Raw genomic sequence first — 9,544 nt, forward strand, 5'->3', positions numbered from 1 at the left:
ATCTCCCCTCCACCCTCCCGTGAAATGTCGATTTTCGAGATTAAAAAAAAAACAATAATTGCATTTTTTATTTCATGTTGCATTTTTTATTTCATGTATGAGTAAATAGGGATATGAACGCAGATTTAATATAGGCCCATAGAATTACGGGGACCGGCAAGGATTTGGAAAGTCCGAATGCAAGTCCTGCTTACACCTAACAAGTGCTGAAGTGGGACATAACCAGAGGTAGAAAGGTCTCGGAAGCACTTGGGAAGAGGCTTCCCAAGACCTATCCAGTTCTGAACGGAGAGACCTAAGTAGAATTTGTCAGGTCCAATTATTCGACTCGGGATACTTATCCTCCCACAACAAAAGTGATCTGGAATTAATAAAAATATTGATGATGAATTTTCTACTCTAGAGAAATGGTCGAACAACTGGGAAATTACTCTTGTGTTGCATATAGTATAGTTATTCTTGCTAATAAATTAGCAACATGCTTTCGAATGGTTATTATGCGTATTATTTCCTCCTATCATGCATAATTCATTGTTTGTTCCGATTTATTAAATTGAATAAGATTTTTTTTGATTAATTTTGTCAGATTTTCAAGTTAGTTGAATGTTATCATCATCATGATTCTTATGATCCCTTTCTTCTATACAACCGATTGTCTTTTTTACGGTTCTATCTCTCCCCTCAGCCCTTCGATAAAATGGCAATAGAAAATTTTTATTTACACATACTTGAATGAATTTGAAACATCACATTTGAAGAAACCAGTAGAAAGCTTACTTTCAAGGAAATTCATGAAAAATTCGAAATTTTCAACAATCATCATGAAAATCAAATCAACCAATATAGCTATCATAATCGTCTTTTAACTTCGACTTAATGGCATTAAAATAAATATTTTAAGCTATGATTGAATTCATTAGAAGCATGATATTCAAAGATATCCCTGGAATTCTGATTTTCCAAAAATACAAAATTTTTGCAAATTTTCAAATAAATTAAAATAACGATTATTGCTGTCGCCTTCATCTTCGGACTCAGTCAAAAGAACACCCAAAACAATTTTTTAAGCTATCATTCAATCAATTCACAAAATTTTTTTTAGTTATCGTGGGACAACGGATTTTCGAAGAAATTCAAAAATTAAAAAAACTAATCGATGAATTAAAATTTGATTAATGGCGATTAATAGGGCTCAACAAAAACTACATTTAAAGAAAACAAAGATTCAATTCCATCCAGTCATGAATGAACAATTGAAGAAAAACTTTCGGGTTGATATAACACACAAAATTGAAAACTTACATTTGAACGATTACAAACGATCCCGGAGTGGATAAGCTTCCACTCGGAAGGAAAAGCAAAAACGATATATCTATCTCAAAAATAATTCTCCCCATATGGATAATACAACAAAAGTAATTCCCTCCCCCTCTCCAAGATTCCTCTCTACATTAAAAACGACCCTCGTTGAATGCAGCAAGTGCGCTCCCTCCAATTGTCATGCAAAATTTTTGTTAACCGGATAAAGTGCCTCCCCTTCACAAGAACACCAACCAAATTAGCGTAACTAAATATCCTAAATCCAAATGTAATTTTCAAATAGACATACGTGAAACGTACCGAAAGAACCTTAAGTGAACCATGACGTATAAACAGGCACATGGGTGCATGTGAATACTGTTACATATTCATTATGGGGTTGAAATGGGTGGATGGGTGGTGCTCAGCGCTGTACACATATAATTCACCCCCTTTGTGGTGGCGAAGCACTCTAGCTTGATTATCATGACCACTATCACTCGGACGTACCATGGAAACCCATTATACCGATTCGTATGTTATACGCAAATGCCGTTGGAGTTCAAAGAATCGATTCCTCTTTTCTCGATTTGATATAATAATATAGTTTGCGGTGAAAAAAATTCTCATCTCGGGGTATAAACGAGAGCGGGGACCGTTGTAAACTATATGCCCGAGGAATATCGTATATATGCGTATGGTGAGTGACTGCACAAGGGTAAATTTATTCTGTACCGCCTCGTATTTCGCGGCACCACTTCGTCCACCACTCGAATAAATGTGGGATCCTTTATTTCCTCTCTTCGTTTGTGTTCTGGATTCTGTTTTTTCTCTCCTTGTTGTGTTTTTTCTTTTTTTTTCATACACCGCCAGGTTCTGGAATTTAAATGAGAACTATGTGCGCTGTACCGGGGGGTTTAAGGTCATTTGGAGGAATTGAAAGAAAAACGAGGGATACTTGAGACAGTCCGTGGTGTGGTGCCTCGTTTTCGGGTGAATTAACACTTTGCAATACGTTTAAGGATTTTTATCGTGATTTTTCGTTAATTTTCGTGGAATAATTGAACTGAAATTTGCTGTTTCCATAAAATTTTCAATTTTCAATGACAAATTTCGTTGAAGTTGTGTCGGATTCATGTCAGTACTCTTATTATGAAAAGAAGAGGGAATTGTTTTTACATTAATGTAGTATAATTTTTTGGCTACTAAATTAGCAATATGGTTTCGGCTCTATAGTATATAATTTCATAAAAAAATGAACACCAAAAATATTCCTTTTCCGCATTTCTTTGCACCAAGTCTCATGTCTCCTTCATCATCGTACGATTTCTTGACAGCAAGTTTAAACCAATTCACATCTGTTAAGATTTTGCCATTTGAGATAATCTCCAGGATCTTTTATAATAATTGTTTCTCTTGTTGTTTTTCTTTTCCGAGTACTCGTGACGTTTGTGAACTTTCCTGACGAAGCCTCGGTCGCCGGATTCAGCTAATTAAAGTGATTTTCATACGACAACCAGTTTAAATTAGAGCAATTCTCTTTTTTCTTCGGACGAAGCTTCCGGAATTGCGAATCGCAGGTCCTTGGGCAATAGATGACGTTTGTTGGCTTAAGTGCAGTGCACATTCATCAAATTAGTGAGTACCATAATCAACATTATTAGGGACAATGAAACGCAAACAGGTATTGCATTGTTTGGGCATTATTTATTCATGAAGAACGACAATTTTTAATTTACACGGACATGTCGTTCATTTGCAGGAAATGCCTGGGAAAATTAAGTGATTGAAGAAAAATTACTTGTCTCAAGTAAATATGTTTCAGAAACATTTACCCTATTGCTCGTTTTATGGAAAAGTATACACTTCATCTACACAAAAATTGAACATTAAATGTGTCTTGCTCAAAATATTCCAACTCTTTCCATTTGGAAGTGCAAGGTGTCTTCTACCTAGGCATCTACTTCTTCCGCATGAATCAAATTAAATCGAAACATTAGAAAATCGGTGCTATTGTAAAAGAAATGTACAAAATGTGTGAATCAAGTTACGAACCCTATCCCAAACGCATCACTAAATTTATCTCACATAGGTCAAGCAACCACATTCAATACACGGAAAAATATACTTGATTCATGTATATTTTATTCTCGAATGGGGATGGGTGTTTCAGTTCGAGGATGATTACTTCGTATCAGTCCGGGTTGGACCAAGCGCTCTCAAGTGTAATATAAGGGTCACGCCCTAAGTGTGAGAATATAAGGGTCAAAAAGGTGCAGATTAAAAAATGAGGGTCAGAATATTAGGATCAAAAAATTAGGGTCAGTATATAAAATTTAAAAAAGTGGGTGTCAGGCAATGAGGGTCTCAATATAAGTCATATATTATGCTTGTATACCGTTTTAGCCCTTATATGACCCAACGGTTTTTTCCTATGAGGACTCATTGCCCTCATTGCCTGACACCCACTTTTTTTACTTTTACATTCTGACCCTAATGTTTTTACCCTAATATTCTGACCCTCATTTTTAACCTCCACTTTTTGACCCCTATATTCTGATACTTAGTGCCTAACCCTTATATTACACTTAAGAGGGCTTGCTACAACCCGGCTTGATACAAAAGAATCATCTTCGAATCGAAACACCCATCCCCCAATTGAGTATGAAATATACTTGAATCGAGTATACTTTATACTCAATTCAGGTATATTTTCTTTTCCGTGTATCTATTAAAACCGTCTCAATCGTATCCAAGCTCCACCTCTAATATACGGCAGAAAGCTCACAGGATCCAATACCACAGGCTCTTGCAATTTCGGAGATTTGGCAAAGACAAAATTGCTCAAAACATTCACAATAACCAACTTGACTACGAGGATCGCCATCCTCATTCCTGGACACATTCTGGGGCCCGCTCCAAAGGGCAGATAAACGTAATTATGTCTTTGCTTGCACTCATCAGACTCTTTATCAAAGCGTTCTGGCCGCAATTCGTCAGGTCTATCCCAGTGATCATGATCTTTATGCAAGCCGTAGACAGACAGAACAACCTCCTCACCAGGCTTCATCTGACTTCGAAGACCATCCGGATCGACCAGCTCTGTCTCCTCAGAGCACAATTTCCTCAGCACCGCCGCGATAGGATGAAGCCTGAGGGACTCAGACACCACCTGATCCAAATACGTCATCTCACTAATAGCTTCGTACGAAATTTCACCTCCAAACTTACTGGCAACGGACATGATCTCCTCCCTCAGTTTATCTTAAACCTCTGGATACTCCGCCAGGTCGCAGGCGAGGAAGCTCATGGTCGAGCTAGATGTCTCATAGCTTTCCAGGAAGAAAGAAAACACCGTGGATACCACACAAGCCCGCGACAGGCTCTTCTCAGCGCGATACTCAGTCAAATGCTGCAGGATGTCTTTCCTTTTGGTCTTTCTACTTTCCCTCTCATCCATCAAATTCTCCACAATGTTGGTGAACCGTCTGTTGACCCACTGCGGTACAAAACTCATTCTAAGGAAATTGTTCAATGCGGGGCAGAAGAATAACGCAATACTTTTGATGGTTTGCAGGAACGTAGGTGCGACAATCGTCTCCATCATGCTCTTGAAAATCTTCAGAGAATCTTCATCGTACATTCCTTCTTCAATACTTAGAACTGCATTGGCGGATACCTCAACAGTCACTCTCTTGAAGAGAGCTTTGCTTTCGAAGTCGACTGCTTCTGTCCCCTCCAACTGATCATTCAGGTACTTCACAAGTTTTGAACAACCATCGCGGAGAACTGAGGTAAGTGTCTTCAGTTTCTTAGACGTTATCGTGAAGAGGACAACACTGCGCGCGTCTTTCCACTTCTGGTCATTCAAGAAGAACGGATTTTAATCCAGCAAAGGGTCCAAGTTGGTGTCGACCGACTCGTGATGACGGAAGTTATTGAATTGGGTTTGTAGAACAGTCTTCACTATGTCAGCATCTCTTATCAATAGCACTGGCTTCCGCATCATGTATATGCCGACCATACTGCTTTCGGAGTGGTCTTGGTGAATATCTTCTAAAACATTCATGAAACTTTTTCTCATGGTGAAAGCTGGTAACATGCGTCCGAAGCCCGGAACAAATCCTGGAGGAACGGGGATACCTCTTTTCTTCCAGTAGCCGTAATCCGTGGTTAAATAACGGTAGAGTAATGGAATGGGTACAGCTATAAGAGCTGTCGTTATGCCACACATCAGCTCCATTGCACTTCTTACTCCCGACGGATTGCACTCAATGACTGTCTGCGGGGCACTACCTTGCCTACATGAAGATTATTCTATTTAAAGATGTTCATGAATTTGTAGGTGATAAGCGTGAAGTGATATTGATTTATCGTTTCGGGAATAATGTCAAAGTGCGAAATTACTTTTAGGTGTTATCTCTTACTTAAAAATGCTGCTGATCGAAGGGGTTTATTGTTCCATATCACGTTCGAAAAATGAGAAATCATTTTTAATTGACAGGCGTTTATAATTTTGGATGTTTTCGCCAATTATTGGGATGGTTTTGCACCTTCAAAATATTGATTTTGTTGAGGCTTCTCATATAGTTTTCTCATCATTACTAGCGCCACTAGGGTGTTGATGCCCGTTTTCCTATCAGATTCGACATTCCTCTTTTCAATTCATTGTTTATGATCATTTTTATTGTGAAAAGCTAGACGACCGAGGAGAATCATATGTCACAATTTATCATCAGTTAAATTTTAATATTACAATAAATGATTTGCTCATGTTTCAATTCTTATGATCACTGAATAAGATTTTAATCATAATTACACTCCATGTCCTTCTAGAACACACTTTAGAGTGTGAATTTCTGGAATTCAATGTTTGTTGATACTCTGGTAAAAGTGCGTGCCCACACTGTTATCAATTTTTAGTTAGTTCACACGGTAATTCAATTAATCTGTTGTTCATTTCATCAATATAATTCCGTGCTTAGAATATTGTCATCTCGTGTTTTCAGCATCAAATTAAAAATTACATCTTCATATGGAATATTGAGTCACAGCTTCTTTTTTTTACATCAGAAATTTTGTATTTGGATATTAATATTATTTGTTCAAAGTGTTCGATCACGCATGGAAAATAATATTTAAGGCGACCGTTGAAATTCTCGTTTTCCCCAAAAATCCTTCGTTTTTCCCAATGAACAAAGTAATCCCTGAAAGCTTAGTTCACGCACGTGAAGGTAATAAAATACCGAAAATTTATCCCCAGAAACCCTTGTAAATTTCTTCATACAAAAAATTGTTCTTCTCCAAAATTCAGTTCCGAAATACTTTTGCTCACCAGATGAGAGCAATAAAATCCACTCGTGAGTCCCTTCTGACCCTTGCCTTTTTTTTGTCTCTCAGGGCCTCAATAAAGGACCCTCCGTAGTTTTCGTCTGTCTTGTAGACTACCAAATATTTTCACGCCTCCAAATAAATTTCCACCTTTAAGAAAATTTCTCTACCCTCTCTCTACAGAGGAACAACCGTCTTTACCCTCACTCTTTACTTGTGCAGAAGAGTGGAATTTAAAGTAAATCGTAAGTCAGTACCAAAGAAGATTCCAAAGTGAAAAAATCGAGACATAACGTTCAATTTTGATCTCACTCTTAAACTAAATATCCGTCTAAATATTATCCAGTTATTATAAAGTGCAATAGTTATTACTAGACTTTTGTGAACTTTGTCATAGAATTTGTGAACTCTTTTATCAATATTTTATTTTATTAATTATACAGTGAGTTAAGAGAATTGTGGTTAATTATTGGAATCCCATTCCTTAAACTTTAACCTAACTTCTTTCGGGTCACTTGTCGTCAGCAGCCGTAACGGAGAAATAAAATTGACGTACCAAAGAGTATACCTGGGCCTTACAAATTCAGGGAAGGGTCGAGTTTAAAAATAATAAACAAAAAAGACTATCGCGTCAATTATCCCGTACACAGAGTGAAAAAATCGATCATCATTTTTACTATATTGCATTCAGATTCTCCTATCCTTAACGACAAAAATGGGAGATAAACTCATAATTTTAGCTATTGATTCTCATCAACTTTGTTCGAAGAAAACCTCAGTAAAAGCAATATTAAGAAAGTAGAATTATTCTATTTTCTTGTGACCTAAATAATTTGGACAATTATGATTCATTTATTCATCTTTCATAGAATAGTATCCAATTTTCTTTTGTTTGTTAGACGGGCTCCATGAAAATTCCACCCAAATGATTGTATTAACTCTTTTTTTAGAAAGGAAAAAGATCCAAATAATTTTTTATCAAACGTATTACGCTCACTCCGTCAATTTTTTCGTTTTTTGCTTTTTCGACTCTCCCCATTTTCTCCACCCAATCGACAACATATCCCACCGAAACACTACCATTTTATCGATTATTTAAAATTTCATCTGCCCAGATATTTCCTCTCGCCGTCCAGAATTATCGTTTTCAACTAAAAGGAAGCCATTCACATGCCCATATCAGGTTTCCTTTCGATGCATACAGCATCATCCGAGAACCCCTCCCCCCTCCACGCCGCCCCTCCACCCCTCCACCGCCGTCCATATGGTCACGAGAGTTATCGAACTTTTAGAAAATCCATTGCACCCTCTCCCAACTCGAAAATGTATCGTACGCAAAGCAATTCCCCAGAACTCAGGGACCAGAGGATCGCGGTGGATGATAGTTATGGCAGTGGGTTGGGTAGTTGGATATGTTGCAGGATAATGCGCTAGACAAGTATAAACTATAATAGGCGGAGATGGGGGGTGAACAACAGAAAGGGACTGGAAGTGAGTTGGTACGGGAGAGGGGTGTGCGTGGGGGTGTGGGGTGGGTGTAAATCTTTGGAGATGCCAGTGCCGGTCATGAGGGTGCATTGGCATTCCGTATATTCTCAGTTGGGTATACGCGACACACGCGTCGAAATCGTACGAGGGTTGGAATGGCTGAGTGCCAATTCTATCGGATATTAGCATGGAAATGGACTCTGATTTGCAACATTCGTCCTCGCCTCGTCGCATTTGTAGCAGTAGCCTTATGCATTCATGTACTCACACCCCTTAATCGTAATCCTGAATTTCAAATGTAGTTTTGGGGAAATATTTTTTCGACTTCTACGTAATTCCAAATTCGGTTGGTGAAGGAGTAACACACTGTTAAAAATTTTCGTCTGAATTTCCCGTGTCATATTCCGGAAATTTTTATCGTCTTCAAGTTTCACTGAAATTTTGTCGTTGAAAAATCAAATATTTCATTGATTTTCTGTTCAAATGATCTGGAAATCAATAAAATACTTGATTTTTCAGTTCAATTATTCTGTGAAAATTCAGAAAAATCAAGGAAATTCAGGGAAAAATGGAAAATTCCTGTCACTTTGTTTCTGAATATTCATGTTCTTCTGAAAATTCAATCAAATTGTGAAATTTCCATCTCGCTCCCACTGAAAACTCATGAATTTCCGTGAATTCTACTTAAAACTTGAAATTTCATAACAATTTTTTCCCTCAATCCAATTCAACATCACTCGCACGAGATTTACTATAACATTTTCCATGAGATTTCAAAAAATTTCTAACAGTGCACAATGACTTGAAAAGAAGCTATATAAAGAGTTAAATAATTACCAAAATGATTTCAGAAATGATTTCAATGTTTGTACTGAGAGAAAAAATTAGTTCTGCCGAAAAATTATATGTTCCCCTGAAGCGATCTTCTGTCGTGTTGAATCAATTTACTTGTGGACAAAAAAGAAAGTTTCCAGCAAAATGTGATAATTTTCGTAGTAGTAATTGTTCTCGTGAGACATTTATATGTCTTTCTGGTAAGTACATTCGTTCCACAGAGAATTATATGAGGCTCCAGCTTTATCTTTGTCCAATAAATACTTATTTATAATTTTCATGGAACAACTGATAATTTCAAGAGGAAACTACAATTTTATTGCCAGAAACTGTGTTATTGGCAAAACTAAATAATTTCGAGGAGAGAATTTTTTTTGGGAAAAAAATATTCCTTCCTCGTCAATGTATTCTTTCTATGGTATAAATTTATGCAGTTCTCTCAGATCGAATGATTATCGTACAATAGATTTTTTTTCCCGCCACCAGTTTGAATTCGTCTAGGGATATTTCTGATGGTCCCCATAAAAATGTAATTTTTGTGAAAGATATTAAATTTTCTTCTGTCAAGTTGGTTAATTTCCCTGAAGTAAAT

The 9,544-nt window shown here is 37.2% G+C and overlaps 1 pseudogene; it reads right to left on the minus strand.

Annotated features, from left to right (window-relative positions):
* Positions 1–4,030: 4,030 nt before the first annotated feature.
* On the minus strand, positions 4,031–5,542 carry LOC107038295 (annotated as a pseudogene).
* Positions 5,543–9,544: the final 4,002 nt, after the last annotated feature.

The sequence above is a fragment of the Diachasma alloeum genome, unplaced genomic scaffold, assembly GCF_001412515.2.
Source record: "Diachasma alloeum isolate Michigan unplaced genomic scaffold, Dall2.0 Dall_scaffold_00178, whole genome shotgun sequence".
NCBI lineage: Eukaryota > Metazoa > Arthropoda > Insecta > Hymenoptera > Braconidae > Diachasma > Diachasma alloeum.